At 40.7% G+C, this 19,180-nt stretch overlaps 1 long non-coding RNA gene across 1 annotated transcript; it reads left to right on the top strand.

Moving 5' to 3' along the window:
• The first annotated feature begins 63 nt into the window (after nucleotides 1-63).
• On the top strand, nucleotides 64-17,186 carry LOC136759154 (uncharacterized). The gene is made up of 3 exons (XR_010820013.1): nucleotides 64-145; nucleotides 775-861; nucleotides 15,920-17,186. It is a non-coding gene; the product is annotated as an uncharacterized LOC136759154 (long non-coding RNA).
• The last annotated feature ends 1,994 nt before the right edge of the window (nucleotides 17,187-19,180 follow it).

Below are 19,180 nucleotides of genomic sequence, written 5' to 3'. Positions count from 1 at the left end.
GTTTCTAAGTTTGCTCTGTCCAGGTCTCTCTTGGACAACAGAGGGCTCTTCTCCGGCTCTTCTCCGGCTCTTGCTCGAGAGGGGCCTGGCAGCTCCCACACGCATCTACCGGGAGGATCGGGTTTCTGTGTTGGTCTTTTCACAGGTTCGTCCGCCAGCTTGCGTTTCTCCACTTTTAAAAATCGTTTAAGCCTTCCCCCATTTATAAATATGTAGTTTTTACAACTAAATCTCAGTTTTCAATCGTTTTTTGACTGAATATTTTTTAACTAATGATTTACCGTTGCAATCTTACATATAAATCCTGTAAAATTAATATTTAACTTGTATGCAAATATGATGTGTATCAACAACATCACGCTATATTTAACTTGCAGCCTGCAGTACCGAAGCCACTGTATCCCAATCCAAACGTGCAGCTCCCTTACAATTCAAGTATGTCGGGCAGGATTTATTAAAACGCTTGATTTGTGGATGTGTTTGAATTATCCGTGTCATCGGAGATGCATTAGATTACATGCATTTTATTTCCTTAAGTTTTTATTAGTTCGCTCTCACTGTGGGTGGACTAGTGTCACCACCAGCTGTGACACCATATATGTCAGACTCTCACCTCCTTCCTGTGCCTCAAGACTCTCTCTCTCTCTCTGTATAAGTATAGGTCTGAGAGCTTGACTGGGAAGAAAACCTGAAGACAGTGGGTTCAAGAGTCTGAAAGCCTTTTGTATGCGTCCGTCAGGTGTAATGTCAGTGTGTGTGTCCATCCGTCCACAGGCAGAGCTGGCCGGACTGAAGGAGAGCTCTGATACAGCCCTGCAGTTCCAGGCTGAGGGCCACAGAGAAGGAGGTGACGTGAGATGGGTAAGAAGGCGCTGGCTATATGCATGACAAAATAATTTCACAGTATTTTAGACCTAACTGATGATAATGATATATACTACAATACTTTTGAACACAATACTAGACTTATACTCTATTTATTAGTTTTATGTACAATAAATTGGCCAACCCTAATGGTAAGATAACCTCTTACCACATAATCTTACACACTCTCTTTTACTATGCCCAGCCTCTGCCCAGAGTGCATGCTACATCAGTGCTTCTCAACCCCAGTCCCTACCCTGCTGGTTTTTGTTCCAACTGAGCTCTCAATTACTTAATTGAACCCTTCATTTAACTAATAATGTCCTAAATCAGAGCCTTTTCATCATTCTAAACAGTAGGGGTTTTAAGTTAAGTATACAACTATATAGGAACTTATCTTAAGGAACCTTTTTTTTTTTTTATCATTTCCACAATTTAAAAAGTCGCATTTAAGCAAATTATTAGTTAAATTAAGAGTTCAGTTAAGTAGCCTAATTGAGTTCTTCATAGGACCAGCAGAGTAGGTGGTTCTCCTCGAGCGGGCTTGAGAAACACTGTGCTACATCATTACAGGCGAGAGTGAGCCAGTAATGAAAAGTCCTTACTGTGCGACAGAATGTTGCATTAAAAACACAAGTGACCGGGTCACTCACACCCTGTAATGATGCAGCACTGCCAGCGGACGCTTGGACTCCGCATCACTGGGGGACATTTTAATTGTATAATCGTGCCATAATGTCTTTATTTCATGTTTTCAAATCTATTTAGAGTGACATAGACACTTGAAAGCAAGTCAGACATTCCCCCCAGATCTACCCAAAGCAATACAAAAATGTTCAGGACTTGTCTGTTACACCGCTGTTGTAATTCAGCCTTGACAATTTAAATGTTTCACTCTAAGTACAACAGCTTGTAAGTGGGAATATTTACTTGTATTATTTTCTTTATATTCTTTATATTATGAATGGTTTCATGTTGCTAATTTAGTTTGGTCTATAAAGCAATCATTAGTTTGCATTATCTCTGTTCTGTGGGCTACTCTCATTATTAGTTCTTAATGCATTTCCGTCTGAGAGGTCACTTCAATCATCAAGCATTGTCTTTTCATTATTTCAATCAACTACTGTCTTTAGAATTATTCAATCAGCTATTGCTTTTCAGTTAATTCATTCAGCAACTGCCTTCGAGGAAATTAAATCAGCTGAAACAGTTAAACAGTATACAGATTGTGTGTCTGGGGGCACAGGTATTTGATTAAGGACTTAAAACGATGTCTTTGATAAACATCTGCTTCCTAAGAATGCTGACCATCACCAATCAACTCATTTAACACATCAACACAGCAACAAACTTAGGTCTATCTTAATTATTATGTATGTGGTAAACTATTTTGTACAACTGTATTTTAATGAGATGTAATCACGCCTGATAGATAAGACTGCAACCAATTGTCTATCTGAAGATACAAAAAGGCTTCTCCAACTCACATCCTTAGATCTTTTCTTCACTTCACGTGAGAGGAGGGCTCCGGGTTAACCTGCATTTATGTTTTCTGTAATAAACTTCTTACTTCTTCAGTGGTGTATCCTGGGATTTATTAAACCCACTACAGTTTTATGCATGTATTGAAATAAATGTAATGGCAAAACTCTCAGAGAGCACTTTGTTGTGCATGGAGTCATAGTCAAGAATCCAGACGTTTATTGCAAAGGCCTAACTCAATGTAGACAATCATTTGACATACAGTTATGCACACAGTTTTGTAAATGTCACAGACATACAGGCTCATTATCACTATTATGTTTGTATTATTCTTGTATTTTACAGTCTATTAGGATTCTTGTTTTTCTTTTGTATGTGTTACTTATTATTGTCAATGTATTAATTATTTTATGTTGAGCTTATCACTGAAGGATATCACTTGCACAAATCAGGCAACACCCTGTACTCATAACTTAAGGCTTCTGTATGAAACCTGTCTCCTCCCAATTCAGCAGCATTCCCAACTCCCCCACCCCCCCCACCCCTCCTCTGTCTGGGAAAATAAAGACAGACCCAAGCTTCTTAGGAATTTACTTTTATTACAATTCTGCCTTATAAAGGTTTAGAGTACTTGTACAGGAAATATATAATATAACAAAGATGGGGAGGAAATTACGATGGCCCTGAAGTGCAAAACACAATACAAATATTTAGAAAACACAAAACATATATTCAGAACACAAATAAAATCATAAGTGTAGCCTTTTCTGAAATACTCCCTTATCAAATCGATTGAGTCAGGCCATCTCCGTTCACAATACCTAAAATCATACAAATTAATAATGAACACATAACGGTAATTAGCACAATAAATAGAAACACTATAAATTAAAGGTCTCCAAAAAGTATTCGTCACATCCTAAATATGAGCTAGACAGACTCATAGCCTAACCTGCACTCGCTCACTGAGGGACTGATGGAAGACTTGTGCGATTTTCATCTGGCAAGACCCCATGAGATTTGCCACAGTTGGGGCAAAACGATTTCTCAACGCAGGTCATGTTTTGTCCTTTTTGTGGAGGTGGGCGCCCACCTCCACAAAAAGGACAAAACATGACCTGCGTTGAGAAATGTGACTTAATTTATTGTGCTAAATCCTTGTTTCCAAATATATGGATGATGGTGCAATAATAAAACACTATGGCTATGCACATAATGTAACTTCAATAATGAATAAAAGCTACTCAGGTAAAAAAAAACACTCATGGAGGGGATGTGAGTGTGAACAGAGGTCTGTGTAAAACAAGTTAAGGAAAATCGCACACCCACACACGTACACATACATGGCCACAAAAGAAGCAAAATCACAACAGCTGATATAGAAAGAGACAGAGGTCATGGAAGGATATTTTGTGGGTCTAGGGTAGGGCTGGGTAAAATTTTCCAATTAATTTGGATTCTGGTTTGGACGATCTGATATCAAGTCTTAAAATCCTGAGATCGATCTTTTAAATCTATGCCGCCTGGCCAAACATATGTGTGAACGAAAAGAATATATATAAAAAGCGCACATGCTCTGTCCCCACTCTCGCAAGCATCCCCGACAAGACGTGATCGCCCCCCCTCTTACACGATGCCCTTTCATTATTATTAAAGTGATTTTTTTTTAAAGGCTTGCACTATTTTGATAGACACACAACTCAGAGCCTTGGTTAATTTGCTATTATTTAATGGTAGTTAAATTAGGTGTTTTTGTTTATTTATATTTGTTAAATAAAATGCAATTCAATTTAATGTTTTGAGCCTGGTCATCAATGTTTAACATTCAACTTTAGTAATCTACCTTATTATATAAGTTAGAGGGTTTCCTGTACTGTGCTAATTCATCCTCAGAGAATCTCTCTCATAAGCAATTTTGGTATTGTAATTATCATTATTCCCAAATTAAATCGAAATCGAATAGGGAGATCAGTGCCGATACCCAGCTCTAGTCTAAGGGGGATATCTCTCTATCTCTCATATATATATATATATATATATATATATATATATATATATATATACACTCACCTAAAGGATTATTAGGAACACCATACTAATACTGTGTTTGACCCCCTTTCGCCTTCAGAACTGCCTTAATTCTACGTGGCATTGATTCAACAAGGTGCTGAAAGCATTCTTTAGAAATGTTGGCCCATATTGATAGGATAGCATCTTGCAGTTGATGGAGATTTGTGGGATGCACATCCAGGGCACGAAGCTCCCGTTCCACCACATCCCAAAGATGCTCTATTGGGTTGAGATCTGGTGACTGTGGGGGCCAGTTTAGTACAGTGAACTCATTGTCATGTTCAAGAAACCAATTTGAAATTATTCGACCTTTGTGACATGGTGCATTATCCTGCTGGAAGTAGCCATCAGAGGATGGGTACATGGTGGTCATAAAGGGATGGACATGGTCAGAAACAATGCTCAGGTAGGCCGTGGCATTTAAACGATGCCCAATTGGCACTAAGGGGCCTAAAGTGTGCCAAGAAAACATCCCCCACACCATTACACCACCACCACCAGCAGCACAGTGGTAACAAGGCATGATGGATCCATGTTCTCATTCTGTTTACGCCAAATTCGGACTCTACCATCTGAATGTCTCAACAGAAATCGAGACTCATCAGACCAGGCAACATTTTTCCAATCTTCAACTGTCCAATTTTGGTGAGCTTGTGCAAATTGTAGCCTCTTTTTCCTATTTGTAGTGGAGATGAGTGGTACCCGGTGGGGTCTTCTGCTGTTGTAGCCCATCCGCCTCAAGGTTGTACGTGTTGTGGCTTCACAAATGCTTTGCTGCATACCTCGGTTGTAACGAGTGGTTATTTCAGTCAAAGTTGCTCTTCTATCACCTTGAATCAGTCGGCCCATTCTCCTCTGACCTCTAGCATCAACAAGGCATTTTCGCCCACAGGACTGCCGCATACTGGATGTTTTTCCCTTTTCACACCATTCTTTGTAAACCCTAGAAATGGTTGTGCGTGAAAATCCCAGTAACTGAGCAGATTGTGAAATACTCAGACCGGCCCGTCTGGCACCAACAACCATGCCACGCTCAAAATTGCTTCAATCACCTTTCTTTCCCATTCAGACATTCAGTTTGGAGTTCAGGAGATTGTCTTGACCAGGACCACACCCCTAAATGCATTGAAGCAACTGCCATGTGATTGGTTGGTTAGATAATTGCATTAATGAGAAATTGAACAGGTGTTCCTAATAATCCTTTAGGTGAGTGTATATATATATATATATATATATATATATATATATATATATATATACATACATACATTCATATACAGTGAGGGAAAAAAGTATTTGATCCCCTGCTGATTTTGTACGTTTGCCCACTGGCAAAGAAATGATCAGTCTATAATTTTAATGGTAGGTGTATTTTAACAGTGAGAGACAGAATAACAACAAAAAAATCCAGAAAAACGCATTTCAAAAAAGTTACAAATTGATTTGCATGTTAATGAGTGAAATAAGTATTTGATCCCCTATCAATCAGCAAGATTTCTGGCTCCCAGGTGTCTTTTATACAGGCAACGAGATTAGGAGCACTCCCTTTAAGAGAGTGCTGTCATTCTGTCTCTCACTGTTAAAATACACCTACCATTAAAATTATAGACTGATAATTTCTTTGTCAGTGGGCAAACGTACAAAATCAGCAGGGGATCAAATACTTTTTTCCCTCACTGTGTGTATGTATGTATATATATATATATATATATATATATATATATATACACTCACCTAAAGGATTATTAGGAACACCTGTTCAATTTCTCATTAATGCAATTATCTAACCAACCAATCACATGGCAGTTGCTTCAATGCATTTAGGGGTGTGGTCCTGGTCAAGACAATCTCCTGAACTCCAAACTGAATGTCTGAATGGGAAAGAAAGGTGATTTAAGCAATTTTGAGCGTGGCATGGTTGTTGGTGCCAGACGGGCCGGTCTGAGTATTTCACAATCTGCTCAGTTACTGGGATTTTCACGCACAACCATTTCTAAGGGTTTACAAAGAATGGTGTGAAAAGGGAAAAACATCCAGTATGCGGCAGTCCTGTGGGCGAAAATGCCTTGTTGATGCTAGAAGTCAGAGGAGAATGGGCCGACTGATTCAAGCTGATAGACGAGCAACTTTGACTGAAATAACCACTCGTTACAACCGAGGTATGCAGCAAAGCATTTGTGAAGCCACAACACGTACAACCTTGAGGCGGATGGGCTACAACAGCAGAAGACCCCACCGGGTACCACTCATCTCCACTACAAATAGGAAAAAGAGGCTACAATTTGCACAAGCTCACCAAAATTGGACAGTTGAAGACTGGAAAAATGTTGCCTGGTCTGATGAGTCTCAATTTCTGTTGATACATTCAGATGGTAGAGTCAGAATTTGGCGTAAACAGAATGAGAACATGGATCCATCATGCCTTGTTACCACTGTGCAGGCTGGTGGTGGTGGTGTAATGGTGTGGGGGATGTTTTCTTGGCACACTTTAGGCCCCTTAGTGCCAATTGGGCATCGTTTAAATGCCACGGCCTACCTGAGCATTGTTTCTGACCATGTCCATCCCTTTATGACCACCATGTACCCATCCTCTGATGGCTACTTCCAGCAGGATAATGCACCATGTCACAAAGGTCGAATCATTTCAAATTGGTTTCTTGAACATGACAATGAGTTCACTGTACTAAACTGGCCCCCACAGTCACCAGATCTCAACCCAATAGAGCATCTTTGGGATGTGGTGGAACGGGAGCTTCGTGCCCTGGATGTGCATCCCACAAATCTCCATCAACTGCAAGATGCTATCCTATCAATATGGGCCAACATTTCTAAAGAATGCTTTCAGCACCTTGTTGAATCAATGCCACGTAGAATTAAGGCAGTTCTGAAGGCGAAAGGGGGTCAAACACAGTATTAGTATGGTGTTCCTAATAATCCTTTAGGTGAGTGTATATATATATATATATATTTTTTTTTTTTTTTTTTTTTTTTTTTTTTTTTTGTTTGTTTTTATTGAGTTAATGCAATAGTTCACACAGTAGCAAACAAGGATATATGAATATAATATAAAATGCAGAAACATCATAAACTTGCCAGCACAGTGTGCTTTTCAAGACAAAAGATGAATTATGGGATATATATACATTATATCCCCTCCCACCCCACAATCTTAATAATAATAATAATAATAATAATAAGATATGCATATATAATAAATAAAATTACAAATAATAACAATAGTAGTAATAATATTAACTGAAAAACAAAAAAAAGATAACTGTCATGCGCAGCCAGCAATAAGTAGAATGAAAGGCAACCAAAAGGGGATTTGGGAAGCTCAACCTCCAGCTAAGGTAGGGAAGGGAGGCTCAATTTATCAAAGAGAGACAAAAATGGTTGCCAAATTAAATATAACTTCTCAGTGGACCCTTGGAGTGTGTATTTGATTTTTTGTAATTTGAGAAATGGCATAGTGTCCCTGATCCAGTGAACAAATTAAGGTGGGGCAGTTTATTTCCAATTAAGAAGTTTAAGATGTCTAGCCAGGAGGGTGGCAAAGGCCAGGCAATTAGATTGACTTGTGGACAGTGGGATCATCTGGTGGAACACCAGAGAGAGCTATGAGTTGTGTAGGATTAATTTTAAAAGCTGTAATCTGAGAGAAAGTATCAAATATTGAGGACCAGAAAGGAACCAACTTGGGACATATCCAAAACATATGTATAAGAGTGGCCAGAGTCTGATTGCACCTATTGCATGTTGAGTCCAAATCTTAGCCAGTTTGGTTTTAGAAATATGGGTACAATCTATAATCTAGAATTGTATAAACCCATGTCTAGCACACACAGATGAGGAGTGCACTCGAAATAAAATAGCTGCCCACAGCTCGTCATGGAAAGTTAGGCCCAAGTCTTGATCCCATACAGTTTTTAATACTGACAGGGAGGGACAGTGTAAGATAAAGGATAAATCTATTAAATCAGACCTGCATTACTTGGTAAAACACAGAGTATGAGATCTGTGTCAGTTTTTGGGGGAAGTGAAGGAAATTGAGTGAATTGAGAGTGTGTAAAATGCTTAACTTGCAGGTATCGAAAAAAATGGGACTGCGGTAAATTAAACTTATTTGCGAGCTGTTCAAATAACATATAAATTCTATCTTTGTATAAATCCTGAGTGGTTGTAATCCCATTTCTGTGCCAAACACTGAATGCCTGGTCTACCAGAGAGGGAGGGAACAGGTGGTTACTGTCAATAGGGGAAAATACAGAGAGTGACATCAGGCCAAAATGTGTTGTAAATTGAGTCCAAATTTTCAGAGAGTGTCTAACTATGGGATTTTGACTATAGTTTAATATCAATATTGGCAGAGATGAACACAGTGAGGCAGGAAGAGATGAGAATTTACAGGGATTAACTTATATTTGTAGCCAAGCTCCCAAGCATGTTTCTTAAGCAATAAGGATATTGAGGCTTGATGAAGAGTAGGGGGTAGGGTTGAAGAATTAAAAGCATCCAAAAAATGGGTTATCAGGATAGGTGGAAAACGTTTTGTAGAATTCTACAGGGAAGCCATCAGGGCCAGGGGATTTGCCGGTCTGCAAGGATTTGATTACCATAGTTATATCATCAGGTGAAACAGGGTTTTCTAGTGAAGACTTTGTATCAGAATCAATAGAGGGAATGTTGAGGTTATTACAAAAGGAATCTACAGATTAGGGGCAATTTTGATGTGTAAAGAGATTAGTAGAAATTTGAGAACTGATTGTTTATTTCCTTTTGATCATTTACCAGGCCAGACTGAGACTGAATTTGGGAAATTAAATGGGGAGCAGCTGACTGCCAAAGATGAAGGGCGAGTGCTTTACTGTCTTTGCCGCCGTACTCATAAGTTGTATAGGGGAATTGGGATAAACTTGATTCATCTGAGAGATGAGATTCACCAGTTCTGAAAGTCTCCCTGATCTGTGTTTATTATTTTGAAGAGTAAATTAAATTATTTGACCTCATATATAAGCCTTAAATGTCTCCCAAAGAGTGGAGGGAGAAATCTCTGGTATGGTATTTGTTTCTAAAAAATAAATCTATCTGAGCAGTTATACATTTAACAAAATTAGAATCAGACAGGGTGACGTGTAGCAGATTGATTAGGAAAAATTAATTCTAAGGTTATAGGAGTGTGATCTGAAACGACAATGCAATCATGTGTGCATGGACGGATAAATGGGAGTAATTTATTGTCTAAAAATAAATAATCAATCCGGGAGTAAGTGTGATGGACATGGGAGAAAAAATAATATTGTCTTGAAGAGGGAAACGGGAACCGCCAAGGGTCAGAGATTGCATAAGAATCAAGAAAATTTGTAATAGCTAAAGTGGTTTTAGAAACGGAGGCAGACATATTAGGAGAGTGGTCAAGCGCAGGATTGAGGGGAAAAATTAAAGTCCCCATCAAGAATCAGCTGGTGGGAATCCAGGGAAGGCAGGGAGGAAAATAAGTTAGTAATGAAAGCACTGTCATCCCAGTTGGGGGCATAGGCATTGGCCAAAATTACAGGAGCATTGGAAAGTTTGCCAGTGAACACAATGAATCTACCATTTGGATCAGAGGTAACCTCTGATGCTATAAAAGGGATTGTTTTGCGCACTAAAATTGCCACTCCCTGAGCCTTTTTATTTTATTTATTTATTTATTTATTTATTTAGTGAATAAGCTGCCCCACCCAGCCCCTCCGAATCCTGAAGTGGTCTGAAGTGTGAAAATGGGTTTCCTGTAGAAATGTCTTCAGTTGTTGTAGATGAGTTAGGACTCTATTACGCTTCACAGGGTGATTAAGGCCCTTCACATTGCAACTTGTGGGAACAGTGTGCTCTATCCAGCAGCGGTGTTTACTCCAGGCCAAGGATTTCCACCAGAGCTTTAGCGATAAATTTGCGGGGGCAAGGACCTTCCAAGCCCTCTGTAATCTCAACAAGGCGTATCTTAGAGTGTCAGTACCAGTCTCAGTGTGAGAGTGTCTGCATCAGTTTCAGCCACTCACCCCCCGTGCAGTCTTCAGGAGCTTCAGCCCCCCGAGCTGCAGGCAAAGCAGCAACAACAGGCAACCATGACGATCTCTTTCCGATTCCTGTCCTGCTCTCTCCGTCTTTTCGGCACGCACCTGCGCGCCATTGCTTCCCTAATCCCTCCAACCTCATCTCTCTGCCTCTCCCCTCCTCCTCCCTCCCCTCTATTCCACTCTCTGGGGGCCTGTGGAACTGCCACTCGGCTTCCAACAAGGCCGACTTCATCTCCGCCTTCGCCTCCCACCAGTCTCTGGATTTCCTCGCTCTCACCGAGACATGGATCTCCCCAGACAAATCTACCACCCCTGCTGCATTATCCTCTCTGTTCGTCCTGTCCCACTCCCCTCGTCTTACCGGGCGGGGAGGAGGAACAGGGCTCCTGCTCTCCCCTTCTCTCCTCTTCTCTGTCCCCCCTCTCTCTCCTCTATCATGACCCACAGCTTTGAATTCCATGCAGTGGAACTCACCTCTCCCTCTCACCTCTTCCTTCTAGTTCTCTACCATCCACCTGGTCCTCTCACCTCCTTCCTGGATGAACTCGACTTTCTTTTCTCCTCCCTCCCCTCACTGTCCTCACCTACCATCCTCCTTCAACATCCATCTCTCCAACCCTTCCCACTGTGCCAGATTTCTTCCCCTCCTTCACTCCTTTAACTTCACTCTCTCCCCGTCCCCCCTCACTCACAGGGCAGGCCGCCAGCTTGACCTCATCTTCTCTAGAGGCTGCTCCCCTTCAACACTCTCTGTGACACCCATGGACATCTCGGACCACCACTTAATTTCTTTCTCCCTTTCCCTCCTCCAAGATTGCAGACATCCGCAGTCTCCACCCTCCTCTCCATCACACCCAAACCTCCCACCGATCAAGCTTCCTTTTCTTCGTTCTCACCTCTCTCAGATGCTGAAGTTTCTGCTCTCGTCCTACGTCACAAACCTACAATGTGTGCCCTGGACCCTCTACCTTCTCGCCTCTTCCAAGCGACCACTCCTGATCTTCTCCCCTTCATCTCCTCCCTCCTCAACTCCTCACTCCTCTCTGGCTGTTTCCCCTCTGCATTTAAACAAGCTGCTGTCATCCCACTGCTCAAGAAACCAACCCTTGATGCCACCTCTCCTCAGAACTACCGCCCTGTCTCCCTACTCCCCTTCCTCTCAAAGACTCTCGAGCGGGCGGTCCACCGTCAGCTCTCTGACCTCTCCTCAGTCCTCATCCTCCTTGATCTCTCCGCAGCATTTGACACCGTTGATCACTCCATCCTCCTCTCCTGCCTCACTGACATTGGAATCTCTGGGACTGCTCTCACCTGGTTCTCCTCCTACCTCAGTAACCGGTCCTACCAAGTGACATGGCGAGGCTCCTCATCCACCCCCCAACCTCTCCTCACAGGCGTACCCCAAGGCTCCGTCCTGGGCCCCCTCCTGTTCTCTCTCTACACTCGCTCCCTGGGCCCCCTCATCGCTTCCCATGGTTTCTCCTACCACTTCTACACTGATGATGCCCAGATCTTCCTGTCTTTTCCCTCTTCTGACCCTCTCATCCCCTCTCACATCTCTTCCTGCTTGTCTGCCATTGCCGCCTGGATGCACTCGCACCACCTCAAGCTCAACCTCTCCAAATCGGATCTCCTGTTTTTCCCTCCATTCTTCCTCACCTTCTGCTGACCTCCCCATCTCGATCCCCTTGGAATCCACCACACTCTCTCCTTCTTCTTCCGCTAAAAATCTCGGAGTCACCCTCGATCCTGCGCTCTCCTACACCCAGCACATCACCACGCTGACGTGCACCTGTAGATTCTTCCTGAGCAACATACGACAAATCCGTCCCTTCCTCACCGACTACTCGACTTAGCTGCTCGTCCAGTCACTGGTCCTCTCCCGCCTGCACTACTGCAACTCCCTCCTGGCCGGCTTGCCTGCATCTACTACCCGCCGCTCCAGCTCATCCAGAACTCTGCGGCTCGTCTGGTGTCTCTCTCCCTGATTCGCACACGCTACTCCACTGCTCCGCTCCCTCCACTGGCTCCTGATACCAGCACGCATTCAGTACAAGACATTGACCCTCACCTACCGCTGTCTCGACCACACTGCACCAAGCTACCTTCAATCCCTCGTCTCTCCATACATCCCCTCCAGACCACTGCGCTCCTCCAGCGCCAGAAGACTAACTCTGCCTCCTCTCCACTCTCCTTCCTCCAGAGCCGCTCCTTCTCATCCCTGGACCCTAAATGGTGGGATGACCTGCCCACCGAAGTCAAAACAGCAGAGTCCTTGACCTCGTCCCGGCGCTACTCAAGACACATCTTTTCCGACAGTACTTGTAATATTAGTCCTTTTAAACTCCGTCAGATAGCACTTCACAGTTTTATTATGCTTCTTGGGTTTTGATTGATTTTCCTCCTTGCTCCCTTTCCCGTTGCCCCTGACTGTGACCCTACATCTTGACAGCACTTAGCTTTTACCGTCCAGGATGTAGGACCTCACTTACTGTACTTGCCTGTGTAAATTGTAAATTAGAAGTTGTAAAATGTATTATATTTTTAAATGCTATGTTTTAGTTAAATTGAATTTGTAATGTTTGATGCCTTTTACTTAACTGTATTTTTGCACTTTGTTTTGCACCTATGTTGTAAGTCGCCCTGGATAAGGGCATCTGCCAAGAAATAAAAAAATAATAATAATAATAATTAAAAGCCCCTGAGAGAGGACAAGCAGGGGGCGTCAGCCAGGTCCCGCAGAGGAGCCTTGTTGCCCAGGGGAGCCTGCGTAGTGGAATCTCGCATGGTGGGACAGAGAGAAAGACAGAGACGGATAAAGTTTTATTTTTTTACTTTTAATCATACTTTATAAAGTACACCAAAAGCAAACAAACAAAAGAGAGAGAGAGATTATGTAAACTTTGCATACAACAATTCATATCTATATTTTATGTACAAATATCTGTAAATACAAGTCTTATTGTACTGTATTTATGGTATCCTATTACCCCGCCTTCCACACACGTGATTAAGACAGGAAATATTTTTAGCTTCTGAAATATGTAGTCAACCCTGCTCTGCCAGCTGTTCTTAAGTGGTCTTAATCAGCTTAAAAGTGCCATGTGGTGTAAATGCTCACATCACCAGAGCACCACCTCTCTGTCATGTAAAGCTGCAGTGTGTTCTTAACTTTGACCTTAATAGATATATCCTCCTTGTAGGTAGATTAAGTACATGTACACCCACAAGTCATTGTTAAAAGCTAACTGTCTTGTAGCCTATTCTAATCAGACAATTTTAATCCCAACATGCACATTCACACACCAGCTCCTAAAAGCACCAGCAGCTGCTGTTGTTGTAGATTAAAGCAGTACTATTGTCACAGTGCTACAGAACACTTACTGAATTGTCATATTTGTGTTATCCGTCTCCCTCCCTGCCCTGGCTCCCAATTACTTGCTGTTTTGACGGCAGCATTTAATTAATTTTGTCCTGGACCAAGGGTCAGCAACCTGCAGCTCCTGACAGAGATCTATTTTTGTATTTATTATTATTATTTTTTTTACAGCATACATTTTAGTTTTTAGTTGTTGTGGTCTTTTTATTTAGAACTGTAATTAGAGGTCTAAAACTTGTTCAGGGTTGAGCTGAAACACCAGCACTGCTGACATTGGCAACATACCTTTCACTGTGGGAAGGAAGTAGCATATTAGCGCCCTCAGGTGGTTGTACACTTATACTGCACTTCAGCTGAGGATAAAACTGCTTTCATTCTGAAGTGCTGGAAATATGAATGTAAAGGTTCAATTTAAGGGTAACATATCTATGGTGGCTCATTGAGGACATGGGAAAAAATAAAAAATAAAAAGCCCCTCTGGTTATGTGGTGATCATGAGATAACGTTACCGCTCGCTGTCAGAGAAAGCGGAAGTGATGTCATTTTCTTGAGACAGTGCTGACACTGGGGCGCTGCTGTCCACTCATTCGGGTTCATTGAAGGACGACACATCAAAGCAGTGGCCCCCCTTAACTGGCGACACAGGGGCTTTAAATACTCTATTCAGTTATTCAATTAAACATCGAACTGCACGGGCACTGCAGGGGGAGAGCACAAAACGTGCAAATGTGATACAGGTGCATTTAATCAAAGTAATCAAAGTGAAAAATGTACAGTGGACTGAAACAGCTACATATGTAACAGTTAAAACTGTATAAAACCACACAATCAATGCCATGCTTATCAAAAGGGACCACTGTGCGGTGATTCAGACCACTCGTCCATGTGGTCCGGACCTCAGCAACTGTACACAGATGAAGGGTTAAAATATATCATTTCAAGCAGGCATAACTATACTCAATGGTTAACAGACTTAACCCCACTATTGTACGGAATAATAATAACAGGAAAAGCATAAGAATTATAGTAATATCAATAAATACACATTTGACCATTACCCTACTCCGGATTCAAACCATGTTCATTGAGCATCTTCACCGCCACACCACAGCACAGCACCTTTCTCTGAAGGGGGTTTAAAGCTCCTCTGAGGGGTTACATCATTTGTAATGTGTTCATTATGCATAATTCGTGTATTTACGAATAGGCACACGTAAAATATGCTAATATGAACCTGTGTATGATTATTATAATTGTAGTTTGGATAGTTTTTATGCGCGGTGTCCACTGGGCCGAACCCCTCTGGCACCGCGGACTCTCACTCACTCACAGCGGGCACTGAGAGACCATTAACCTGAACCACATGTCTTTGCACTGGGTGGAAATGGGAGGAAAACACAATACACTTAGGAAAGAAGCGAGATATGGAGAGAATAAGCAAACTTCACAGAAGATTAAATGCATTACGCAAATTTCAGTCCAGTGAGTAGCCTATATATCAACCAAGAAGTTGTGTTGTAATGAAGCTCATTTCATTATTGAAAGGCATAAAACAATGTGTCTGCATTAGCCTTGTTGAAAATCAACCCGAATGTGTTGACAGCAGCGCCCCAGTGTCAGCACTGTCTCAGAAAATGACATCACTTCCGTTTTCTCTGATAGCGATAGGTAACGTTATCTCATGATCACGACATAACCAGAGGAGCCACCGTACATATGTATATGGAAGATGCAGTATAACACAATTATAGCAAAATCAAGTGAAATACATTTTTTTATGTTGATAGTAATATAAGTATTATTATTATTATTATTATTATTATTATTATTATTATTATTATTTATTTCTGCTAAAATTGTCCTAATTGTAGTTGTACTAACTCAATTCAAATAAATTCAAACCTTTATTTAACCAGGTAAGGGCATTGAGAACAAGTTCTCATTTAAAATGAAAAAGAGGTAGCATAAATATAGCAATAAACAAACTTAAAATTAAGAACATCACAATAATAAAACATGTTGATTTTATGTTTTTTATGGTTTTTTATAACGTCTCCTCTGGCAGGTACACGACACCGGGAAAAATGCATCAAGCTAAGAGAAAGCACATTCCCAAAGTTTGAGCTTATTGCAATCAAGTGCAGCGGCATATTGGAAAGAGTTACACCCAACAGCAGCAGACACATGAGGGACAGTTAAAGTAACCAGGTTGTCTGAACAAAGATTGGAAGAGGGACCCGATATACTTGCTTGTTTGCATAGGTAGTGTGGTGATTTTCCGATTAATGGTTTTATGAATTTGTCTATACCAGTGAAATAGCCGACACGTTTGAAGTGATGGCCAGTTAGCCAGTGTGTAAAGATCACAGTGATAGTGACAGTGATGTAAAACCTATCTGGGATTGGGCTTGCAGCATCTGATTCCTGGGTAGGTCCGAATGTTTATTTGGGTTATGCCTTGCATTAATGTTACATCACAGTTGAATTATACTTGTATAATATACAAGAATAAATACATGACACAAATAATTCCACAGTTATGGGACTAATTTGATATTGTAGCACTTTCGAGTGTCCTTGGGCACCCACATCACGGCCGCTCCTCGTCTCCTGAGGAGCAGGGCTCGGCCTGACACGCTGGTCTGAGAGGTACAGATGCTGAGTGAAGCTTTCCTGTGCACCGGACTGGCTCTCTCTCTCTCTCTCTCTCTCTCTCTCTCTGCAGGTCTGTGAGGACGCCGAGGCCCCGGCACCTGGAGAACATCCACACACCACGAGGGCGCTGGCGAGGGGCCACAGCCTGTGAAGAGGAGCCAGTACACCAGTGACAGGAGCCAGTCCAGAGTGAAGCATCAGCACTGGGAGGCATAGGAAGAAAACCTCCACCAGGACTGTGAGGGCCTCCTCTGCAGGACTGACAATCCCAAGAAAAGTCTATTTTTTGGTTTTGTTTTAATAGAATGTAATACTCTATGACACATGGATGTCTTTTTAATGTAATGTTTTTTTTTAATGCACTTGATTGTTGTTTTTTGGTACGGGATGTTTGGTGATTTTGTTCCATTTATGATTTGTCTGATACATTGACTGCCTTATAAAAAAGAAAATGCATTAGATTGTTTTGTTTAGTTTTGGTCCTACTGGTTATGTTTTTTGTTTTGTCTAATGCATTAACTGTTGATTTTACAATGCATCACTTTGTTTTGTCCTTTTTTTGGATGTTTAGTTTTGACACTTGATTTAGTTAAATACACTGATTGTTTGTATTAATGCACTCGATTCACCTGTTCTTGATTTTGTTTTGATTATGATTTATTTCATGATTTTAAAATGATTTTTTAGAAATTAATTTAAAATAATAATAAAGTATTAAAATGTGTTAATGTTTTTATTTGTAAAGTGTAAAATACCCCAACAAAATAAACAGTATTTACTTTTGTACTGTTGTTTTTATTCTAATTAAACAGAGTTTTCAAATGCAAAGACTTTGAATAGGTTTCATCTGGTTGGTTTGTTAACTATATTGTTTGCTAATTCTCAATACAGTATGTACACCTTTAAAGCATTTTCATAAACTGGGCCTTCAAACTATGTTTACCTTGTCAATAACAACTCAGAATAAGACAGTATCACATTCCGTATAAAGACACATACATCACAATAAAATGTGACAATACATTAAAATAAATGTGGTGTTAGAAAATAATTGTCATAAAGTGTCAGTGGCTAAGGATCAATTATACAAACAACACCCAGATTAAAAAGATTGTGTAATGCCCCACCTCTCGTCTGCGAACCTTCTGGATGGTAAAGACGAGTACAGACTTGTTCAGTGCTGCAATAGCCTGTTGTATTTCAGATTTTTGAAACTACTTTCTACTGATTCCACATAATTGTTTAAAAAATGTATTTTCAATCTGTAATACAGATTTTCCTGTTATTTTTTCTGAATTTGTGTATTTTAGTTGCAGGATGCTATAAGTTTGTAAAAAGCAGATTGAAGAACTGCATGCTTTTCCCTGTGTGAACAAGGTCACTGTCTCAGTCTCACGGTTTTAGTCTCACAGTGCTGTGCAATAGATACCTAGAAGAACAGAGTCTGATAAGAACCAGTTTTCTACTTTCAGCTTACAACAAACTTTCTTCCTTACTGCTGTTTTCTTTTCCTTGTTATTATAGTTAGTAAAGATCATAAGATAGTGTGGCCAGAGGGATGGGAGGGTAAGTGGCACAATTTCAGAGCTTCGGGTGGATAACCAATTGCTATGTAATTTATTTATTTTTTATGAACAATGTTATTAATTCATGTTTATGTGTGGTATAAAATGAAATCAAATAAAAACATACGAGTGTAGTGGAATTGCTTTTGGAAGACAACTGCCATTTAGTGCAGCATGAATGTTGCATAATGAACTTGCAAATGAGCACTTAATCTGCAATTGTACTAGATTTGCATCTGTAAAAATACATCCCATGGTCAGACAATGGCCGTGACACCATCCGTAACAGTATTAGAAGTGCACGTTCACACCTGGTTTCATGGACTGTGGATGATTAGATCTTGCATTACACATACTTTCTTTGCAGAATTAGTTTGTCTAGGGTTTAGCAGTTAATCAGTCTCCCGTCTCTTCCCTCCTCCTCCACTTGTGTGTGTTGTAAATAGAGTTTGCCAGTCTTTTGTTGATCACTATAAAATAGACTGTAATCCTTACGTTTCTGTACGATTCTGTCCTTGCCACACCATTCTGTGAGACTAGGTTAAAAGATCATTCTAATTTACTTTTTGTATTTCACAATACGTTTCAGCATGTTGTAACAGATCAAGAATTTTCCTGGAATACACCCTCATACTTGTTCAAGGCAACTACACAATCAATTTCCAAGCAGCTGGGCAAAGTATTTCACTCAAGGGGAACTGTAATGTGTAAAACTAGGAGCTTTGGGTTATATTATCCTGCACAATGCAGAAGGATAATTTATCAGTGCAGCATGATGTGGGATATATTCATATTATACTTTCATTGTATTCATTACAGTATAATCACCCTGCTGTATAGGTCTACCCAGGACACATGCAACACTGATGTTGTGTTGGCATGCACACCACAAGACCACAGTGATCAGTGTTATAATCAAATGATTGAAAATTAGAAATACATATGATATGGGAAAGAGTATAAGCAGGGCATCAGAGTAAATGTACATTATAATACTTCACAAATGACTATGAAGTTAATATTCAGGAAAATCCCATATGATCTTATATGGTCAGTATAGGATTCTTCAGCTGGAAACAGCAAGATTCTCATCAATGTCTCCAAAT

The sequence above is a fragment of the Amia ocellicauda genome, chromosome 1 (genome assembly GCF_036373705.1).
Source record: "Amia ocellicauda isolate fAmiCal2 chromosome 1, fAmiCal2.hap1, whole genome shotgun sequence".
NCBI classification, from domain to species: domain Eukaryota; kingdom Metazoa; phylum Chordata; class Actinopteri; order Amiiformes; family Amiidae; genus Amia; species Amia ocellicauda.
This window is presented reverse-complemented; position numbering and strand designations above follow the sequence as displayed.